General features: G+C 35.8%; 2 long non-coding RNA genes across 5 annotated transcripts in view; one reads left to right on the top strand and one right to left on the bottom strand.

The window, feature by feature from the left end:
• Positions 1–23193, bottom strand: part of LOC136030500 (uncharacterized) — a 54596-nt gene that overhangs the window by 24072 nt on the left and 7331 nt on the right. The window contains exon 2 of the long non-coding RNA XR_010618302.1: positions 17751–17888. This is a non-coding gene — a long non-coding RNA (uncharacterized LOC136030500). The remainder of the gene's footprint in view (positions 1–17750; positions 17889–23193) is intronic.
• LOC136030499 (uncharacterized) overlaps positions 1–23193 on the top strand; it is a 105991-nt gene that overhangs the window by 78307 nt on the left and 4491 nt on the right. The window contains exon 7 of one of the 4 annotated variants that reach the window (XR_010618300.1): positions 3904–4040. The exons of 2 other annotated variants lie outside the window; for them this stretch is intronic. This is a non-coding gene — a long non-coding RNA (uncharacterized LOC136030499). Of the gene's footprint in view, positions 1–1687; positions 1827–3903; positions 4041–23193 lie in introns of those variants that run through there. One more of the 4 variants, XR_010618298.1, reaches the window with a different exon arrangement.

The raw sequence follows: 23193 nt of genomic DNA, 5'->3' as shown, positions 1-23193 counted from the left end.
AACATTTTTTGATAGTCATTCTGTTCAGTATAGTAGAAAGGTCCAGTCGCTCTGTCTCTAGGGATATTGGGTATATCGACACCCCCCCAATTATGTCATCGGCCCTTTACGCTTTAAAACTGAATATTGTTTTAAAACTAAATCAAAAGACACTGTGTGTATGGTTGCCAATAAGACGCTTCAGCAATATGTGTCGAAAGACTGGGGATATTAAGTTGAAACTTTCATGGCTAGTGCGACTATTCCTTCTGCTCTTACAATGTATATAATACAAAAGTGTGTAAGTGTATCCAAGTTGTCAAAGATCATAGAAACAATTTTTGACAATAATATTATGTTTTATTTTTTTGTGCTTTAGACTGAAAACAAAATATATTTAAAATTTTTACATTTTGTGACGTTAATAAGTAAAAACTCTTGAAAAATTTAAAAAATACATATCATTATATATATATATATATATATATATATATATATATATATATATATATATATATATATATATATATATATATATATATATATATATATATATATATATATATATATATATATATATATAAATATAACTGACATTCCACTGTCATTGTTTTTTTGTTTCAGCACAGTTCAAATGATGTTCTAGTCTTGAGAAAGTATGAGGAATGTAAGCACTACTCATGCTAATTTCTACTCGTTTTAAGCTTGACTTGGTTATTTCTGGTAATTTGTGTTTGTTATCGGTTTCATCTATTTATAGATGGTGATTTGTGGTAGTTTTACCCTTGCATGACTATTTGCCTTTATTTCTGCTCACTTTTTGTTTAATGGAGCTCTTTACTTTTCTTTAAAAAACTTGCTTTCTGTAAAAAAAAATTTTTAAATTAGTTACACAAATAGTCAATTTTAATACAAAGAATTCATCGATAAATTTAAGTAGAACATTGGACCTGTATACCTTGTCAGACAGCTTGTGGTCACAAACTCTACCCTTGCCAATGGAAACAAGAACCTGAAGTATGCAATTCTTATAAAAATAAATAGTCATCAAAATAATAAAAAAATAAAGAATAATATAAAGCGGTAATTTCCAGTATATTAAACTTATTATTTGTAAAATTACCTAAAAGAAATTCTTAGGGATAAAAATTTGCATAAATTGGGAAAAGGGGGGAAAGACTGTCCGAGATCAGGGTTGGATCCAATGAAAACCAAACTAACAAATTCAGCATGCCCAACTGCACTCTTTCAAAGATTTCCCGAAGAATTCCCTAAGTCAGTGGTCGGCAAATCTATTACCGTAGCCAAAGAGTCAAATATGAATATAATAGCAATATAAAAAAAATTAGAGCCAAGTCTTCTTGTTTAGTAAAGTTTTATTCCACTAAATTTTAGCACACTATATCAAACTAAATATCATACTTGATGAATATTTATTAATGCAAATAATTTGCTTGCATTTCCTTGAAAAGTTGGAGTAAATCGGGTTTATCTATTGTGGCTTTTGATTTTATACATGATTGAAAGTTCTCATTAATAACACGACTTCTCAGTTTACTGTTGATAATGTCCACGTTTAAAAGAGATTGTTCACATGTATATATAGAACCAAAAAAGGAAAGAACAGTAAACGTGAGCTTTTTCAGCTGATTGTAAGAGTCAGGAATATTATACTAAACAATAAAAATGATCATGTCTTCCTTCTCAGGTCATTCAAAATAGACCGCTTGTGTGGTGAGCCAAGATCAAACTGTTTCTTTTCCAGTATGTTCAATTCAATACGATGACGCTGGAATTTGGAGTACCCTATCAACTTGTTTTTTTTTAGTTTTTTTTCTTAAGTCCAGTAATTGTAATTCAAATTTACCAGTGTCAATTTTTAAAGGTAAAAATTTCAAATCGATTACCTTAGCATCAAGGTGAATTTGTAAAAATAATTTAATGCTTTATTAAAATTATTATTTTAAAATGGTGTTTATCAATAGAGGAATTATTCTCTTGGAAATGCTTTAACAACCTCGGAAAGTGAAACAATATTTCCTTTCAAAACTCTGAGTAAAGAGGAACAATTTGTTTTCGAATATAATTACTTCTCAATTAAATTAAGTTTCCTTCCACTTGTTTTTTACCGTTAAGCTGATTCAAATGAGACGTAACTTCTACTACAAATTAAAAGTTTGAGATCCACTGATCGTCTGTTATATCGATAGTGGACGATAGAATATCGATAGTGGATCGATAGTGGACAGCCTTTTCAAGAAAAACTACATTAATTTCCAAAAAAAAACCCAGAAAACAAGTTTTAAAACCGTTGCTCTTAATAAACAACTTGAATTGTAAGAAAGCAGTGTCAGTGTACTCATTCTCCATTTTGAATCAAATTCTTTGAGTTGGCGATAACTGAGAATTTTAACTGAAATGGAAGGCGGATAACTAATTCCATAACTTTACACATTTAATCCAAAAATTTGTTCCGCACAATGCGCTTCTTGGTTAATGATACAACGGTAAACAATTATCTCGGGATTAAATTTTTCTTTTGAAATAGTAACAAACCCCTTTTTTAAACCAGTCATGCTTGTGGCTTCCATCTGTTGAAATTGACACAGTTTCTGTAATTGACAGGGCTGTCAATTACAGCACTTGCATTATTTCTTTTCACGCGTCTGATCTTTGAGTGGCAATAATCTTAAGACTTATCTCTAGGGCCTAAATGAGACAAAATTCTTACATATAGGGACACTTGTAGCGTATAATCTATGTCACAAGACTCGTCAACTGCTACCAAAACCAATTTCAGATCTTGGACTTATCAAACAAATAAATTTTATCCCCGGAAACTCAGATACGATATTTACGGCATGGCACAGTAACAGCAACAATATTCTTGGGGCATGCAAGGTCTCCAGGAATGTTGTTATCTTATAGCCACAGTGAGAGGAGTATAGATGGATATAAGGGGCTATCAACTCCCATATTACAGCAGGATAGGGCTGTCGTTTTATTTGTGTAAGGCATGCGAGTGGTTAGGAACTCCAATAGTACAGTGATATAGGGCTGCCATAGTATTTGTGTAAGGGATACTACTATTCTTTATTCAAACATTCAAACTTTATTCAAACATTGCAGAAAAGAGGATAATAATTTAGTTCATTTCCTCATGGAGTGCCAGGAGCTTGAAAGTCGTCAAAGTCATGGCCAATTGTAGAAAAAAGCCAAGACAGATTGTCGAATTAAGTGGGCAGCCCAGTCAAGGTTAATTTTACCCCTTTGATGGCCGCTGTTACTGTCTCCCATTTATGCTCCGTGCAAACGTGTCCCTTCACAATGCCGAACTAGAGTCGTACCGGTTGGAAGTTCTCGCTGGGGAACAATCGCAGGTTGACTACGAGTTGACTTACATGAAAATTTTCCTCTCATGCATATCACTCCACAATGCTGAACTAGAGTCCACCCTCTCATGCTAATTCACGGTGGGTTGGGTTCAACCTGTTGGAGGTTCTAACAGGTTCATTTACGGTGGGGGAAGCAATATATTGACAAATTTGAAATATATTAACAAATTTGGCAATATATTGACAAATTTGGCAATGAATATACTTTTTTTTGTTGAGTTTTCTTTTGTCATAGCCTAATAGGTAGAGGTTCTATTCCAAAACTTATGTTTTATTCTGACTAAGCTGAGTGTGGCTGATACACTACAAATAATATAATTATATACAAGAAGGAGTAGTTTGCGCGGTGAGGTTGAAGACAACACTAAAAGGATTGAAGAATAACAAGGGATCAGGAGCCTGTATGGTGTTGTATGTAATATAATTTAGTGTTCTATATTATTTTTTGAAACATTGTGACTACGAACTTAATACCCAAGATTCTGAATATTATTTTTTTAGAAAAGCGAAGTACTAAGTATTTTTTTAGAACATTCACTAAAACCCTTGGCTTGGTATTAGTTCAGGAATTAGCTTGATATCTGCAAGAGGTAGGGCCAGATCGACTGGATGGATTCAAGAAGATCATAGAATTCCAAGAAGATGCTCTGGTTGGATTTGTTAAAAAGTTTTTCGTTTCCTTTGGTTGGTAAGTACTGTGTTTTATTGCATTAGGTGCCTTCTTATGTCTTTGTGTATATTTTTGTGTTTTGTTGCCATGACCTTCAGGCAGGAGAGTTTCTATATCTCCTGTTTTCTACCTCTAGAAATATCAATAGTGTTTATAGTTTTTATTTTTATAGAATCATATTTAAGTTTCACATTGAAATAAAAGACAGTTAGTTAAAGTTTTCACCATACACTGCTACAAATTATTTGTCTTCGTTTACTTATTCGTGTATGTGTCTTTATTTTCAATATTTTCATGAATCTTTTATATTTTGTCATTCATGTGTGAAGAATAAATAATATGAATTCCTTGTTCCAATGAGTTTTGAAAAAGTATAGTGACAAAAGTCATGTTCTTTCAAGTGAAAAACTTTTTTATGATCCACAATTTGACGAAGAAAACTAATCTCGCATTGATAGAAAGAGACGATAGTATCAAACAAAGTGAATATTTTTTGTTTTTATTGATGTCTGAATATCATCCTTGTCGGCCAACCGTTAAGCGCCTTAAGAAAAGTAGGTTGTCATCAATTGGGTTGGGAGGATATCATAAGGAAAGATTCAGGGGAAACAGGTACTTCCTTGAAAGGTGAAACGAATGATGTCTTGAATTAATTGGTATGGAATAGGAGTCTGCGTAGCTATTTTTGACCTTAGGTGGCATGGTGCTGCAGTGAGTTTTTAGTTGTAGTAGCAGTATGAACATAGTAAGCAAGGCTTACTATGTTCATACTTCATTCAGTCTTCATTTCATATGTTACAGTCTTCATTCAGTCTTTGACCTATATGGATCAAAACCAGTTTATATTGGTTGGTCAATTTACAGAGTATTATTGTTTGGATATTTATTTCATTGCGCAACTATTGAAATTATGTAAAATGCTGTATAGTGCTGTGAACAATTTACTTTTGATAATTGGATAATTAAAATCGTGTTCGCAACTACTGAAGTTGTGTAAAGTGCTGTATAGCGCTGTGAACAATTTGCTTTGAATAATTGGATATTTTGGATAATTAAACTTGTGTACGGAACTTGTGAATATACATCTTCTGAATATTGCTACCTGATTTGCTATTGCCCTTACTGGCAACTATTGTGGCTCCGCCCACGAATTTTGATAAAATTTGATCATTTCACCGGATGATGCCAGGTGAAAGACTTGTCTTGAATCCCGTGTTGAATTTTATTTCACGGGCTAGAAATGCAGGTTGTTCAGCTGATAATATCGTACAAACTGCTTGCGATTTTTATAAAGGAGAGATGTTAATTGAAGCAAAGAAGATTTTGTGGGCTGACGCCTCTATTACTAGGGTAACTGAGCGCTCCAAAGTGACTGATAATGTAAGCGATATGGTTCGAGCCTTTGATCTTTGTGACGAGAAAAAGATCAGCCTACCTCAGTATCTGATTTTCGAGCCAGATCAGGTCCCATGTGTGCCAAGGGAGACAACAGCTACGTTGACTCAAAAGGTTAATGAACTCTATATGGAATTTAAAAGCTTCTCTGAGCACCATAAAGCCAGGTCAGTCGTGCAAACTATTCCTGAAATGAAACCTCCCCCACCCGCAAAACCGTCCTATTCAGTTATTGTGAAAAATCCTCCAAAAAATTTGAACAATCCTGACGCTCGAAAAGATTTCTTGGATAAAGCTTGTGGGGGTGTCAGTTCAAGCATAGTTGTTTTGAGGCCTAGGAGGGATGCATGGCAAGTAGTTCTGTCGGACAAGGGTGCTACCAATACTTTGGTAGATGCATTAAGCAAAGGAGACCAATCCATTAATGCTAAAGTGAAGAGTCCTGCCTTTTTCGGTATAGTACGCCGAGTGCCTGACGGAACATATAAAAGTGACCTATGCGATCTCGCTAATAACTGTGCAGAAGATTTTCAGTTAGGAAGTACGAGGCCTTTTCGATTAAAGTTTGAGTCACGTGACCACCTAGAGTATGCCACTGAGAATCCCCTTGTTATTGGTTACGAGCGTCTACCCATAACTGAGTACAAGTTTTTGCCTACCCAGAGCTACAAATGCCAGTGCTACGGCCATACTGCAAATAACTGTAAAGCTTCCCTGAGATGCTCTAAATGCGCTGGTGACCACTAGAAATCCAAAGAAAACCCGTGTCAACTTGTCATGAAATGTGCTCTCTGTGGCTCCTCCGACCACCCCTGTTATTCGTATAAATGTCCAGAAGCACAGAAACTACTGCTTAAGAAATGAACTGTCAAACAAACACAAGTACAAGTACTGCACAAGATTTTACGATTCTTACTAATTTATCACTATGCAATAATGTTTTTTTGAATTATTACGATGACCAAAATAATCTGTCCACCAACACCTTAGCTAGCCCCGATAGTCCTTTAAACCAAATTAACTGTGAATATCTCGACACTTTTGATTTTGTGAAAAATGTGAAACCTAAGCTAATGGAAGAGACCAAACTTAATGTAATTTGCTTTAATATCAGAAGCATACGGGATAAGTGGGCTAATTTTAAAGATATAATTTTAACAAATGGTTACTCCCCTTTCGACGTAATTGGAATAACGGAGACGTGGCTTTCAGAAATTTATGATACTGATTAATTTTCCCTCACTGGCTTTCAAGCTATTCATATTGAAAGAAAATTAACCAAGTCCTCTGGTGGCATTTCTCTTTACATCCGATCAAGTCTAAAATTCACCAGACTATTAGACTGTGAATTTTTGTTCTCACAACCTATAAATAATAGATGCATTTGTTCAATAATCGTCGACATAAGTGTAGACGGGAATTCTTTTATTTTTTCGTTATTTTATAAACCACCCTCATTTCTGACACCTTTCTTTTGTAATATGTTTGGTGATTTTCTAGTTTTATTAATTTACCACAAAAGAAGGCAATAGTTTTTGGGGACTTTAATTGTAATTTATTAAATGTTAGCTATAACAATGATTGTGATACCTTCTTTGGAACATTTACCTCAAGTGGTCTTCTTCCCACAATTCTTTTTCCTTCTAGAGTTGATCCTATGAGGTCTACCGCTGCTTTAATTGATAACATTTTTGTATCCACTTCCCTGGGAAACCACCTGTCCTCCAATATAATATTTTCTGACCTGTCAGATCACTTTCCAATCTATCTTTCCTTACCCTCCCCATCAGCTACTCAACCCCGTATAACTAATACCCCTACATCTAATAGAATATATAATACTGTGAATATGAACCGGTTCACGGATTGTTTGAAATTCTTCGACTGGTCCAAGATTTTGGATTGTCAGGATGTTAATCCAGCCACAAGTAGTTATACACAGGGATTGAGTGATCTTATCAGTTCAACCTTTCCAGATCGTACCGAAAAAATGACCTATATAAGTTAACTTGCAAAACCAGTAGCGTTATTGACCTGACTAATTATGAAAAATACAAAAACTTATATACCAAACTCATCCGGGAAGCAAAGAAAAATTATTATTATTCAAAAATCTCTCACTGCAAAGGGAACTTGCAAAAAACTTGGTCTAAAATAAATGAAATTCTTTCACAAAAAAGGAATTCAAGATCTGTTCCTATTAGCCTTAGGGACATCAGTGGCAGATTAATTGACCCAATTTCAGTACCGCAAGCTTTTAATAATTATTTCACTAATATTCCAAATGCTTACTCCTGTTCCTTCTCACAGTCAGTACACCCTAGCAAGAATCCCAGATCCATGTTTTTCTCTCCAACTGATCGCAAAGAGGTTCTTCAAGTTATCGAATCTCTTTCTAATAGCAGTAGACCTGACTTCTTTGGCATAAGTAATAAGCTTCTTAGGACCATATCTTCCTATATTTGTGAATCCATTGTGCACATAGCAAACCTGTCTAGGACAGAAATATTTAAATCAGCAATTGTTATCCCGATTCATAAAAAAGGCGATCTGTCAGAGATAAGCAATTATCGTCCAATCTCACTTCTCCCAGTTATATCTAAGGTGCTCGAGAATATTATATTCCGACTTCTTTCTCCCTTTGTATTTTGGAATTATTCATCAGATTCGTTGATTTTTCTTCATCATTATGGCTTCCGTGCCAAATTTTCAACTGCTCATGCACTAATAGACGCCACACAGTTTATACGTTCCCAACTTGACCTTAAAAATACTGTATTGAGCTTATTTCTGGATTTTTCAAAAGCCTTTGACATGGTTGACCACAGTGTTTTATTAAGTAAACTCAATAACTTAGGGATTCGCGGAGTTCCTTTCTCATGCTTCGGCTCTTATCTCTCTGGTAGAGTACAGAGTGTGAGACTGGGCGGGGTGACTTCACATCCCCTACCTGTCCGAAGGGGCGTCCCACAGGGCTTTGTTCTTGGTCCAATACTTTTTCTCCTTTATATTAATGATTTGATTACGGACCTGGGTCCATCAGTGCACCCAGTACTTTTTGCTGACGATAGCAACTTTTTCATCACCGGTCCTAATTTACCATCCATTGTCACCTCTACTCAAACCCTTTTGAATAGAGTACAGGAGTGGTGTCTCGTTAACTGCATGACCATTAACAGCAAGAAAAGTCAGGTGGTATTATTTTGAACCCCTTACAAAAAAATGAAGCTCAGCCAGCACTTGGCCTAAAATATTCTACCAATCTCCTCCCGCAGGTCGAAGTTGCCAAGTTTCCTGGTCTCCACATAGACTAAGGACTATCATTTGCAATACATGTGTCCTATATCAGAGCCATAATTTTGCGACAGGTAAGTATGATTAATCGTGTGAATTATTTTCTTCCTCCCGATATCCTTGTCACCCTTTATTATTCTTTTATTTACCCATATATCTCATACTGCGGATCTGTATGGGGCAATACTTATCCTTCAGTTACCAATAAATTAAAATCTGCTCAAAACCGTGCCGTCAAAGCAGTTTTTCGGTTTCCACGACTATACCCCACCAAGGACTTGTACTCCCATTTTGGTATTATCCCTTTTGAACAAATCATCAAAAAATTAAATCTATCCCTTGCATACTCCACTTACCATAAAACTCTTCCTCCCCACTTATTATCTTATTTTAATAGTAATAATTCTGAAGGCCACTGTCTCCGTTCATCCAACCGTTCCTTCATTGTCCCCAGGTGTATCTCTAGTTCCGCCCAGCGATCCCCAATTTATAAATATATAATTCAATGGAATTTAATACCCTCCAGTGTCGAGCTATCCACAAGTTTTCGGACGCTATATAACAATGTACTAAAATCTTGATATTATGTTTCTCTAAATGTTTATTCAATTTGCTTTAATTACCCTTGTTTTCTCTTTTTTTTCTCTCTTTTCTTCATTTTCAATTTTTGTTGTTTTGATCCTTAACAAGTTCGCTTCTAGGATCTTTATTATTATTGTTGTTATGTGTTTTCTTTTCTTTTTGAATAAATTGAATTAAAATTGAATTGAAAGGCATTGGGTGTCTGGCACACTGAGAGCTATCTATGGTAAGAATTTCTGAAAAAACTCATCCTATGAAATGCTGGGAAAATGGAATAATATGCCTAATTCTTCAAAAATATTTACTTTGTATTCTAACCAAACTATTGTAATGGCTTTTATTTTCTAAATTCCTGATTTTACCTTAAATTCACAGGCCTCGATAAACAGCATGGATTCTAGATTGCTACATCACAACCCCGTAATTCTTACTCACTTACCCTAATTCAGAAGGCTACCATAATAGTGGCTCCTGGCCCGTGTAGACTAAACATGGTTAACGGATATTTAGCCTTCCATATTCAGTATTTGAACGCTGACCACACTTGGCATGCTTAGCTCGCTGCCCATGGTCCAGATCCAATTTTTTTTTCAGAAAAGGGAAATAATTGGTGATCTCCCAGCCATAGATAGCCGTTGTAAGAATTTGGTCCAGCAACATACTAACTAGCCATTCATCCAATACATAAGATTTAGGCAAGGGAACACTCATTCCGAAAAAAGGAAAATAAAGTGAACCTAATGTGAGCAAAGACAATTTGTTATTATTTGGACCATCTAACAATATGTCTGCCTTCAATGATCAAAACCAGGGCCCTTCAAAAAATAATCAAAACAATATTAATTAAAATTTTAAATTGCAAAATATTAATTATAGGGTGGATGCCACGGACTTGTCAAGAGATAATGCATGCGTCTGACTGGGTGGGGTCACGCCTTTGCAACATAATTTGTTTACTTTTAAATAGATTTAAACCAAGAAACCAACCATGGAGAGACACAAGGAACCGAAAACAAGGGACAAGGAGCCAAGGGACTAAGGAAGCCAAAAGAGAAAATAGTATCCCACAGATGGTGACCTATCAACCATTAAAATTATAAAAAAAAATTATTACCGAGGTCAATCAAGGTGGCAACCAAAATCCAAATGATGGATAGATCAGAGCGGGAAAAAAACATCAAAATAACTCTACATGGTACGAACATAACGAATATACATATATATACACAACAAACATAACAATAACACTATCCGATTAACACTTTTGGCTTAATGACTTGACTCCTCTAATAGGATGGGAAAGGGGTTGATAGCTAACAGCTCAGTATCTTGCCTGGAGGTATATAAACTGATAGATCCAAATTTTTTACTTTAATTTAGATATTCTAGCTACCAATTAGGGTTTTATCTGTTAGGTGGACACCGACTTCTTTTGGAAAGACGGAAGGGAATGAAAGGCTCGGCATAACTTTCACTAGCAATGGACGAGGGGGATAGCGATATATCTACTGGAAGATCTTGAAAATCAAGCAGGAGCTGTTGACATTAGGGGACATTTTTGGGGAGGGGGGATAAGCTGTGCTGGACAATGGTTGGAAGCAGAGTTCGTAAAATGAATCACTAAAAAGTTGATAACTGTATGGAATGGTGCTGACTTGCGGAGTCAGAAGGGTTAGTTGGTCGAACGGAGTGGATAGTAGGTGTAGATTTAACGGGGTAGAAGTATAAGGTATAGGTTTGTTCGAATGGCTGACAGTACTATGAACGAGTAGTACTGGTCTTACCATATATTCAGAGCCAATAGATGAGGGTGACGACCACATATATGTTAATATGCCTGATTCAAGCCCTATGGCTGTTTCAGGGTGACTTAGGATTTGAGGCGACTCAGTGGTGATTTTCAAACCCGTAGGGACAGATGGACTAGCAGACAAAACATAGAGTTGTTGCATTCTGCTATTGAAAAATCAGATTATGCCTCTTTCTTATTTTTTTTAGCACTGAGAACGACTTGGCGGAGGTCCTTGTCGAAATATTGGCTTGTTTTTGATATTTTGCTACTGGCTCACAAAATCCTCGTTTTTCCCCTATTTGATTTTTTCCTTTTCATTTATTATTTCCTTTCTTGTTTTCATACGTCAAAAAGGATATTTCAAGATTGTTGAAGAGTTTTTAAAGTATGGTGCTAATGTTAATGCACTATTTGGTCGTAGCGGGAACGGAAAAGGTTTAACCCCTTACAGATTACATTTATAAATAAACAGGAAGAAGTGGCTATTTTATTGACAAGCAATGAAGCTGATATAAAAGCCCCAGATGAAAATGGGAAAATTCTGATATATTATGTAACCAAGAACGCCGGTTTAAACCTTACTAAGTTCCTTTTAGTTAATAAAGCTAATGTAAAAGACAGTCCTGAGGTTTTTTTCAAAGCTGTTGAAACGAAAGGCATCGAAATTGTTGAAGCTCCTTTGAGATATTGAAGCTCTTTGAGATTACAAAATTTATCTATCAAAGGACAAAATTATTCATGAAGCATGCCTTCTGAAAGAAGTACTTGCGTTACCAATCTTTAAGATAAATTGAATAAAAAAAAACTAATTTTTTTAGCTGAAAGTAAGGAGCGACATTAAAACTTAAAACGAACAGAAATTATTCCGAATATGAATTATTCTGTATATGAAATGGGTTGTCCCCTCCGCAATCCCTTGCTCTTTACGCTAAAGCTTTTAATTGTTTTAAAAGGTAGAATTGTGGTAAAGAGTCAAACTTTAGCGTAAAGAGCGAAGGATTGCGGAGGGGACAACTCATTTCATATACAGAATAATTTCTGTTCGTTTTAAGTTTTAATGTCGCTCCTTACTTTCAGCTAAAAAAATTAGTTTTTTTTATTTAATTTAGTTTTGGCTACTATTAAGCCTTGTCACTCAATTCTTATTGTTTGTTGCCACAAACCGTTTGATATGTTTGCACATGAATCTAAAAGCATAAAGAATAGGGCGTTATCTGCGCTCATTAGGTGTTACAGTTACAAATAAGAGAGTTTGAAAAACCAATGGTTTTTCAATTAGGTATTAGAAGTAAAAAAAAACATTAATCAATTCCCAGAGTAGATCCATTCACCCTACTCTCAACCGACTACAATCATCAAACTACAGTCGGTTTAACCTATCTAGTTATGTTAAAAATCTTATTATAAGCACTAAGTCCTATTTTGTTCAGTGATTTCTTTTTAATTGTATTTAATGTGTGTCTACCTTCTTATCAAACAGTTCGTGGTAACGAACTGTAGTAAGGAGCGACCCGGCTCAATAGTAAACGAAACTCAAAAAAACGGAATTTCGATACTAAAACATATATCAAAAGAATTGGATTTTTATGCTGATTTTAAATATATAAATTTCATCAAATTTAGTCTTTGTCATCAAAAGTTACGAGCCTGAGAAAATTTGCCTTATTTTGGAAAATAGGGGGTAACACCCCCTAAAAGTCATAGGATCTTAACAAAAATTACACCATCGTGCTCAGCGTATCAGAGAAAAAATTCTCTGTAAAGAGAATTAGAGAAAGGGTGTAAAGAGGGACGCTTTGAACAGATCAGGATGGAGGAGGAGCGTAAGTAGTCGTATTGGCCCCAGGTGGCTTTTTGCTGCAGTTAGTAGTTAGAAATAGTAGTAAATAGCGACGAAGACCACACTGCCTTTCCATAACAAACAAATACAAAATAGAAACAATGTCTTATCTTTACCAGAATTTAAGAAATTAATGATTTTAAAATTATTAGTAAAAACTACTCGCTTAGATCCCATTTACTCGCCAAAGAGCGGTTTATCAAATACCCTGTGATAGTGGAAATTACTATGTCGGCAGGACCCATCAGAATCTAGAAAAACTGTTACAACAGCATAAAAGAGACATAGACAAGGCATTAATCAAACAGTTCGTGGTAACGAACTGTAGTAAGGAGTGACCCGGCTCAATAGTAAACGAAACTCTAAAAAACAGAATTTCGATACTAAAAGATATATCAAAAGAATTGGATTTTTATGCTGATTTTAAATATATAAGTTTCATCAAATTTAGTCTTTGTCATCAAAAGTTACGAGCCTGAGAAAATTTGCCTTATTTTGGAAAATAGGGAGTAACACCCCCTAAAAGTCATAGGATCTTAACGAAAATTACACCATCGCATTCAGCGTATCAGAGAACCCTATAGAAAAAATTTCAAGGTCCAATCGACAAAAATGTGAAATTTCGTATTTTTTGCCAGAAGACAAATCACGGGTGCGTGTTTATTTGTTTTTTTTTCCCAGGGGTCATCGTATCGACCAAGTGGTCCTAGAGTGTTGCAAGAGGGCTCATTCTAACGGAAATGAAAAGTGCTAGTGCCCTTTTTAAGTGACCAAAAAAATTGGAGGGCACCTCGGCCCCCTCCCACGCTCATTTTTTTCCCAAAGTCAACGGATCAAAATTTTGAGATAGCCATTTTGTTCCACATAATCGAAAACCATAATAACTATGTCTTTGGGGATGACTTATCCCCCACAGTCCCTGGGGGAGGGGCTGCAAGACACAAACTTTGACCAATGTTTACATACAGTAATGGATACTGGGAAGTGTACCAACGTTATCAGGGGGATTTTTTTGGTTTGGGTGTGGAGTTCAGGGGAGGGGGCTATATGGAAGGATCTTTCCTTGGAGGAGTATTTCATGGGGGAAGAGAAATTCAATGAAAAGGGCGCAGGACTTTCTAGCATTACTATAAAAAAAAACAATGAAAATATAAACATGAAAAAGTTTTTTCAATTGAAAGTAAGGAGAAGCATTAAAACTTAAAACGAACAGAGATTATTACGCATATGAAGGGTTCTAAAAATGCTTTAGCATAAAGAGCGAGGTATTTAGGAGGAGATAAATACTTCGCTCTTTATGCTAAAAAATTTTTAAATAATTTCAACTATTTATTCTACGGTCTTTCTGATTCAGGGGTCATTCTTAAAGAATTGGGATAAAACGTATCGTAAGTTACGTAAGTTATGTACGTTTGTTACGTAAGTTAATTCTTAAGTTACGTTTCTTTTACTAATAAAAACGTTCGCTAAAAATTAAAAGATCTAGTTGCCTTTTTGAGTAACCGAAAAATTGGAGGGCAACTAGACCTCCTTCCCCACCCCTTATTTCTCAAAATCGTCTGATCAAAACTAAGAGAAAGCCATTTAGCCAAAAAAAGAATTAATATGCAAATTTCATTTTAGTAATTTATGTACGGAGAGCCAAAATCAGACATGCATTAATTCAAAAACTTTCAGAAATTAAATAAAAAAAAACAAGTTTTTTTAAATGAAAGTAAGGAGCGACATTAAAACTTAAAACGAACAGAAATTACTCCGTATATGAAAGGGGCTTTTCCTCCTCGACACCCCGCTCCTTGCGCTAAAGTTCGATTCTTTCTCGCCACTCTACTTTTTAAACAATAAAAAACTTTAGCGAATAATTTCTGTTTCTTTTAAGTTTTAATGTCTGCTCTTACTTTCAGTTAAAAATAATTTTTTTAAATTTAATTTCTGAACGTTTTTAAAACGAAATTTGCATATTAATTTTAGCAGATTTATTCCGTACGTGAGTGGTTGCCCCCTCCCAATACGCTGTTCTTTATGCTAAAGCCCTTAGCTTTTTAAAAAAGCTTACTATTCTAATTAAACGATCCCCTTGCTTTAGTTTTAATAAAGAGTCAAACTTTAGCATAAAGAGTAAGGCATTGAGGAGGGGATATCCCTTTCATATATTGAATAATTTTGTGCGTTTTTAAAATAATGCCGGTAAATCTGGCTCACCCTCTGTGAAATATATTGCTCCCCCTTATCGAGAACTCCTCCGGGGAAATTTCGTCCAACGCTTTTTCATACTTAAAAAAAAGTTTCTTATTGTTTTAATTAAGCAAACAGTGTCTCAGGAGTCGTTCAAAAAGATTTAGTAAAAATTTCGAACTTCAGCGTAAAGAGAGGTGTTTTGGAGGGGTATCCCCCTTGTATATGTAATAATTTCTATTCGTTTAAAATTTTAATGATACTCCTTACTTTCAGTTTAAGAAACCCTAATTTTTTATTTAATTTCTGATAGTATTTTCAATCTGGCTACTCTTCCAAGGAAAATCCCTTTTCCCAAGGGTTTATTCTCTAGAAAAGTCAATCCTGGTAAAAATTCATCCCAGACAATTACCCTTAGCATCTCCAAGCGTAATATTGAGTCGGTAATGAAAAAACAAAGCATAAGAAAAATTTCGTATAGGAATTCTGGCAAATTCCCCCGGCGTAGAATTTCTTCTGAAAAATTCTTCTTGAAAACTTCCCTCCCCATGGAAGTTTATTCCCGTGGAAAATTCCACCAGCAGATAATTCCACCCACTCCACCGAAAAATGTATGCATACTTCAAAATTAAAAATAGTATGAAAATTTTGCAACCCTTCCCAAGGGGCTGCGGAAGGGTAATGATATCCCTAAGGAAAGTTATTCAGCCTTTCAACTATGCTGAACGAAATGGCTATCTCAAAATTTTGATAGGACCATTTTGTGAAAAAGGGGCGTTGGAGGGGGCTTAGTTGTTCTCCAATTTGTATGGTCACTGAACAAAAGCACTAGAACTTTTAATTTCCGTTTGAATGAGCCCTTAAACATATTCTGGCATCTCTAGGTGGATACAATCATCCTTGAAAAAAACAACAACAATATAACAAACGAATAAAAACGCATTCGTGATCTTTCTTTTGGCAAAAATGACTTTTTTGGGGTATTTCTCCTTTTTCAAATATCAGGTAAGTTTTCTTAGGACCGTAACCTTTGATGCGTAAGATTAAACTTAATAAAACATATATTCGAAATCAGCATAAAACTCCAATTCTTTAACATAGTGAACCGAATCGCACCTTACTTAGAGTAGGTTCCTACGAAGTGATTGAATTTTTTTTTCAAGTGATTGAACGGTTTACGAAATCATTTGATTTAGAAAAAAGTCGCCATTTTTAGAACAAAAATTGCCATATATCAACAGCCAGAAGAAAATCACTTGGCAATTAAAAAATCACTAGAAATAGTGATAAATCACTAGGGGTGGTAACCCTGTCTGTATGATGTCCTGGTAAACAGCTAGCCCTGGTAAAAAAAAAAGAAAAAAAAAAAAACAAAACACGGAGACAGATCAGTGCTACCCATGCAGTAAATATGAAATGTGACACAACAATCTGGGTTTTGTAGATAAGCTTTGTTTATAGTGAGTAAATATGATTATTATTCCTGAGAAAGCCTATGAAGTCCCCAGGGATGAGGGGAGGATTCCATTCAATTTTTGACTGGTTGCGGGTTCCGTTAGGTTTTGAAACATCTTTCACATAACCAATTCTGATAGTCGAATTGTATTTGTTAGACAGTCAAGTGAGCCGAGTTTGAAGCGCAAGGAACGAAGTAAGTGAATTCCGTTTTAATTCGAAATGGCTTTTTTATTTCGGGTGAAAAACAGCTTTATAAATAAAACTAAAATAGGGCGTAATTGGTCGTTTCACTAAACGTCCAAATTAGGGGCTATTGAGAAGGAAGCATGTTAAGAAAACGATAAAATAATTCTAGTTGATACATTTTGACTGTAGTTTCACGATATATCACCACCAATCTCTCCCTCTCCGTTGTTCAAATATAGCCTAAAACATAAATATATAGCGTAAATTTAAGTTAACAGTGAATTTAAATATCAGAATGAAAAAGGGTATAGATATAGATGTATGATTTGGTGCCAACCTCTAATTCTTCGTCTAAGTAGAACCTATTTCCTTGACGCTCATTCCTAATGAAATATGACAGAAAATGATAAAAATATAACACTTTAGAAAAAAATTTGGTATATTTCTAGTTTAGTGACTTCTTGCTATTTTGGAAAGGGGTTAGGTCAGGAAAATGTAACTTTCAGGGATTGAATCTACAGGCTAAATTATGTCCCGGGAAGGTATTTTGAAGTACCTACCTCCACTTCTTCCCTCTCTTTAAGGTCCTGACTTCTGCTTGAATGAAGTACAATAAAATCGTTTTCAGCTTCACAGCTTTGCCAATTCCAACTTATAAGGTTTTAAAGATAAGAGGATACATTTCCTAAATTTTGAAAAAAAACAAAACATTGCTATGGCTCAGAATTCTACTCAAATAACAGGAACCCAAACAAATGGCGTAATTTTGTGCAAGTCTTATGGAGGGAAGGGGTGAAAGTTGGAGTCAATTTTCTCAATGCTTGCGAAAATGACAGAAAACTGAAAAACGAGCCTTATAGTAATAGAATAGGTAAAAATGTTAACACCCCAAACCCCATCCCCTTGCCGCTTAATAGTTGGAAAAGTGTAGGCTTGTGGCTCTGAAACCACTCAAAGTTGTATATTAAAAGAAAAAATACTTACTGTTATGCTTGTTCAAATTATCTATTTGATAATTCCACCATTATATTCTCTCCATACCTAAGATTGTGCATCCAAAGAGGAAGAAAGACAAATGAAAACAGTTCTGTAGGAGAATTCAGGTACTTCTTCCCAAAATTTCTAAAAGAAAACAAACTTTGTTTATAATACCATTTATCGTACCTACACAAGAAGCAATATTTCTTTAAAATTTCGATTCATTTCTAAGTAATGAGTGGCTTTTCTATGTAGGGACAGGCCGAATAACTCCTAACCCTAAGGGCATATTTCTGTTGAGTCAAGAAAAATTTTCTACAAGCATGTAGATGTGCAAACCTCTCTCTAACCTTTGTGTCGAAGCTACTCACCTTGAGCTACTTTCTTAAGTCTGGTAGAATTCTAGTTAATTGACTTCTTGCTATATCGGAAAGGGTTTAGGTTAGGAAAATGAAAGTTTCAGGGATGGGTCTACAGGCTAAAGTATGTCCCGGGAAGGTATTTTAAAGTACCCACCACCACTCCTTTTCCCTCTAGAAGGCCCTGAAATTTGCCTACATGACAGGTCTGTACCTATTGAAATTTTGACAAAACAACATTCTAACTTAAATTTCAGTTACTAGTTGCTTTTTCTCTGCCTTTAGTTCTGATAATGTAATTCCTGTTATTTGAGTCAATGCATTTTCTCGAAATTTAGAAAATGTATTTTCATGTCTTTAATACCTTACAAAATTGAATTGAGCAAAGTTATGAAGCTGAAAATAATTTTTTTGTACTTCAATTAGGCAGACAATCTATTTTGCAAAGTTTCACTTTTATAACACACATATTTTTAAAGATCATCAAAGGTCAGGGCCCTCTAGAGGAAGAAGGAGTAGAGGTAGTTGCTTCAAAATACCTTTCCAGGACATACTTTAGTCTGTAGATTCATCCCTGAAAGTTTCTTTTTCCTAACCTAAACCCTTTCTGAGATAGCAAGAAGTCAATTAACTAGAATTTTACCTTAAGCCCTACTAATTTTTTCTTTTAACAAAGAATTAATGATCAATTGGTGCGCTGGATTCGGGATCCCTTGTCTGAGAGGACGTGGGTTCGAATCCCAGTGTACCCAATTCTTCAGTTGGGACGGGGGTCAGTGGCGTGACTCTGTAAGCTTAGCCAGAGTCGACCCATCTCTAAATGGGTACCTGGAGAAATCTGGGGAAGGTAAACAGGAAGGGTGTGCGAAAGCACAGGATGGCTGGCCCCCAACCCCCCACTGTACTTCCTGGCTGAAGGGCCAAGAAACGGAGATCAGCACCGCCGGTAGGGACTGTAAAGTCTAATGCCGTATCCTTTACCTTTACCTTTTTTTTCTTTTAAAAAAATTACAAAAAGAAACGACACTGTTTTGCTTTTTCTTTCCATTCGAAATTTATTTTTTCAATTCTTGTACAGGTACTTCGTTCAGCCTTTTAATAAGTGTTGAGGTGTCTTATACCTCAGAGTATAATCCGAGTATAAGAGCATAATCTCTTAAACATCAGAGGTGAACTAAAGAAAAATGGTGGAAAATTACTGAGCTCGAACGCCTGAACCTCGTTCAAGTCAGCCACTGGTACTAGCTACTATGGCTAGACGTTTGAGGGTTAGAGCTAGTTGGACAATTTCCTTGCTACATTCTTGCTTCATTCTTGCTACCTATCACCAGAGATTATTTTTCAGCCATAGTTACAGTTTTTCCTTTCTCCTGAAAACGTATTTGTCAATTTCTTTTGCTTTCATGTCCTTCAAAATCTTTTCTCCCACTGATTTTGTATCGTGCACATTTACATATGATGAAGTGTGAACACCAATAACCACTTTCAGTAGTTGTGATTCTTGCTTGAGGGATTCTAGGGAATGTACTGAATTGTTTTTTTCTATATCCATCATATCTCTATTTTTCCTCAACAATATCACTTCTGCGTGATTTTCAACATTCAATTCTGCAAGGCCAGTGAGGATCTGCATGCGTTCTTTAACAAGTACTAAAATAGGCATAGCACATGTCTAATTGTCTGTTGCAACTTAGTCGTGACTCTACCTCTCGCCAGACCACCACTCGTTTTCATGCTTCTCATTAACATTTGTTTTATCACCAAATCAGGAGAAAGTGCGACCCAGTAGTTCTCTGGACGAACAGGTATTCCTTTAACATTCTATACTGCTCTGGGTTGACTTCCTTCGAATAAAAAATTGACTACACGAACATTCAAGCTGACTTCGTGTGAAGATTAAGACAGGATGCAGCAAAGTAAATAAGCATTTCTAACAAATACAGTAGATAAAGCTCAAAATTGCCGATTTTTTCACCTCTCAGACTCTATCCCAACATTTCAAGCAGATCCAGATACCAAAACCAAAAACGGGCAGTTCTGGACTCGGATAATCGTTCTTTTACAGTATGAAGTATTTCATAGTAAAGCTCTGCTTCCAATACTTGTGCTTTGTCAATAGTTTCTTCCTCAAGGAGTGAGTCGTAAGCCTTTTTTACTTTTTCAAGTGGCTCTGGTAGCAGTTTATCGCCATCAAAACTCTGCTATTAAGTTTTAATGATAAAAGGTTTGCATAAAAGGCTATCTCCAACAGACCATGGCCTCGCAGAGCACGAGACACAGATTTGCCATGTAACATACTTCACCCACTGTTAGGCACTTGTACTTGACTTTTGATTAAAAAAAGTCTTAAGTCAGCCATAAGGAAGTCAAAAGCTCTTAGGAAACTAACCCGGGTGGAAAATCCATTTAGAACAACAACAATATTTCTTAAAGCAATTGTAACAGGCTCTGCATCAACGATACGCTTTGCCTTCCAGTAAAGTGGTTGATCAAAGGTAATGACTAGAATTTTTCCAGCTTGACTAGTGTGCTCGTTAGCAGGCATAAGTGTAGAATAATCATTGAACATCAGAAATGATTATCCGCTCTTTTACAAAATTGGAAGCATAACCCTAAACAATATCACGCAAAATTTTTCTACTCAACGCTCACGGATCCCAATTTACTCTTTTGCCTTTTGTTTGGAAGTAAATAAAACGACACAAACCTATTCATATAGCCTTGAACCCAGTCATGAAGCAAGCACTATGATAGATGGCTCCAGTGATTAGATCAGCTAAAGAATTGCACAGGGGAATGGAAACCACAAACTGGAGGGTATTCTAGAATACTGGTTTAAAATGAAACTGTTTGAGACTCATATCCTATGGGGCCATAACTAGGTTGATAGGAAATGGTGAACTGACCAAAAATAACTAAAATAACTTTCATTAAGGTTAATTTTTACAACTGTTTTAGGTAAGATGAGGTACTTGACTACGTAAAATCAAATTTTTAAATTCGTTATCATTAATTTTGAATAAAATTACCAAAAACGACAACTTCTTAATTTCGAGTCTTAATTCCCCTCCCCGCCTTTTGAGGGTGGAAATGGGCATAAAGGTATCGAGAAATGGATACCTGAATTCAGATTTGGAGTCCGCATGCTTTATTTGATAATTAACGACAATTTAAACTCGGAAATATTTATAAACACAAAAATCGGTTTCTCCCTTATTTCTGCCGTCAAGGGCAAATTTGGGACACCTGTATAAGGGGAATTCTTATTCATTTTTTTTGTGTAATTCCCATGTCTTTCCTTAACGACCTGCTAAAATTTGCTGGTCATGGAGACACCTCAATTAAGGTCTTAGATGGAAGATGCATCTAGAACAAATTCCTGTTTTTTGCTTTGTTCTTTTCAACAATTCAGAACTCTTTTAATGAATGAGCTGTAAATATATCACAGTTTGTTTTAACGAGCTGTAAGGAGTGACCCGGTTCAATAGTAACCGAAACTCTAAAAAACGGAATTTTGATCCCAATAGGTATATTAAAAGAATCGAATTTTCATGCTGATTTCAATCTATAAGTTTCATTAAGTTTAGTCTTACCATCAAAGGTTAGGAGCCTGAGAAAATATGCCTTATTTTCCAAAAACCTGGAAAACACTCCCTGAAAGTAATAGAATCTTAATGAGAATCACACCGTCAGATTTAGCGTATTAGAAGACCCTACTGTAGAGGTTTGAACTTTCTATCTAAAAAAATGTGGATTTTGTAAATTTTGCCAGAAGAAAGATCACGGAGGCGTGTTGTATTTGCTTTTTCCTTGAGTGATCATGTCGACTCAGTGGCCCTAGAATATTGTGAGAGGACTCATTCTAACTGAAAGTAAAAGTTCTAGTGACTGAAGTGACCAAAAATATTGGAAGGCACTCTCACACCTTTTCCCCCTAAACTCGTCTAATTGAAATTTTGAGATTGCCATTTTGTTTATCATAGATGTTCATGAAAGTTCCAATAACCGTGTCGTTGGAGATAACATGAACCCCCCCCCCCCCCACAGTCCCAGGGGAAAGGTCCTTATGTTATAAAAATTGCTCATTGCTTATGGGTGGGAAGACGAATTTTCTACTTGGGGTTTCTTCAAAGAAAACTTTCCATGGGTAGAGAAGTACCAGGAGGTGAACTCGTCAAAAGAAATTATACACTGGGGAAATTTGCCAGTATTCCTAATCAAAACTTTTTACATTTCTTTCTCTTTTCCGTCTTAATTTTACGAGTGGAGCTGTTAAGAATTATTGTCCTAGATAAATTTTCACCGGAATTGAATTGTCTAGAGGATATACCCATGGGGAGGGTATTTCTCCGTGTAGGTGGGGTCAGTTTTCTTGGATTATTAAACAAGAGCTAAGAGCTCATATGGCACTTGTGACGAGGCAAGAAGAGCTACGACCCAAGAGCTCATACGGTATGAGCTCTAACAAAATTCTATGAATCAACAGATTGATTTAAAAGGAAAGTCAGAGGCCTAATGCCGGTCAGGATTTAAAATAAGAGCTCTGAGTCACGATGTCCTTCTAAATATCAAAATTCATTAAGATCCGATTACCCACTCGTAAGTTATAAATACCTAATTCTTTCTAATTTTTTCTTCTCCCTTTAGCCCCCCAGATGGTCGAATCTGGGAAAACGACTTTATCAAGTCAATTTGTGCGGCTCCCTGACAAGCCTACCAATTTTCATCGTCCTAGCACGCCCAGAAACACCAAAATCGCGTAATCACTGAACCCCTCCCCCCAACCCCCAAAGAGAGCGAATCCAGTACGGTTACGTCAATCACGTATCAAGGACATTTGCTTATTCTATCCACCAAGCTTCATCCCGATTCCTCCACTCCAAGTGTTTTCCAAGATCCCCCCCCCCAACTCCCCCAATGTCAAAAGATCTGGTCAGGATTTGAAATAAGAGCTCTGAGAAATGAATTCCTTCTAAATATAAAATTTCATTAAGATCCAATCACCTTTTCGTAAGATAAAAATACCCCAATTTTCACGTTTTCCAAGAATTCCAGTTTCCCCCTCCAACTCCCCCCAATGTCACAGGATC

Source organism: Artemia franciscana, chromosome 8 (genome assembly GCF_032884065.1).
Source record: "Artemia franciscana chromosome 8, ASM3288406v1, whole genome shotgun sequence".
Taxonomy (NCBI): Eukaryota; Metazoa; Arthropoda; class Branchiopoda; order Anostraca; family Artemiidae; genus Artemia; species Artemia franciscana.
This window is presented reverse-complemented; position numbering and strand designations above follow the sequence as displayed.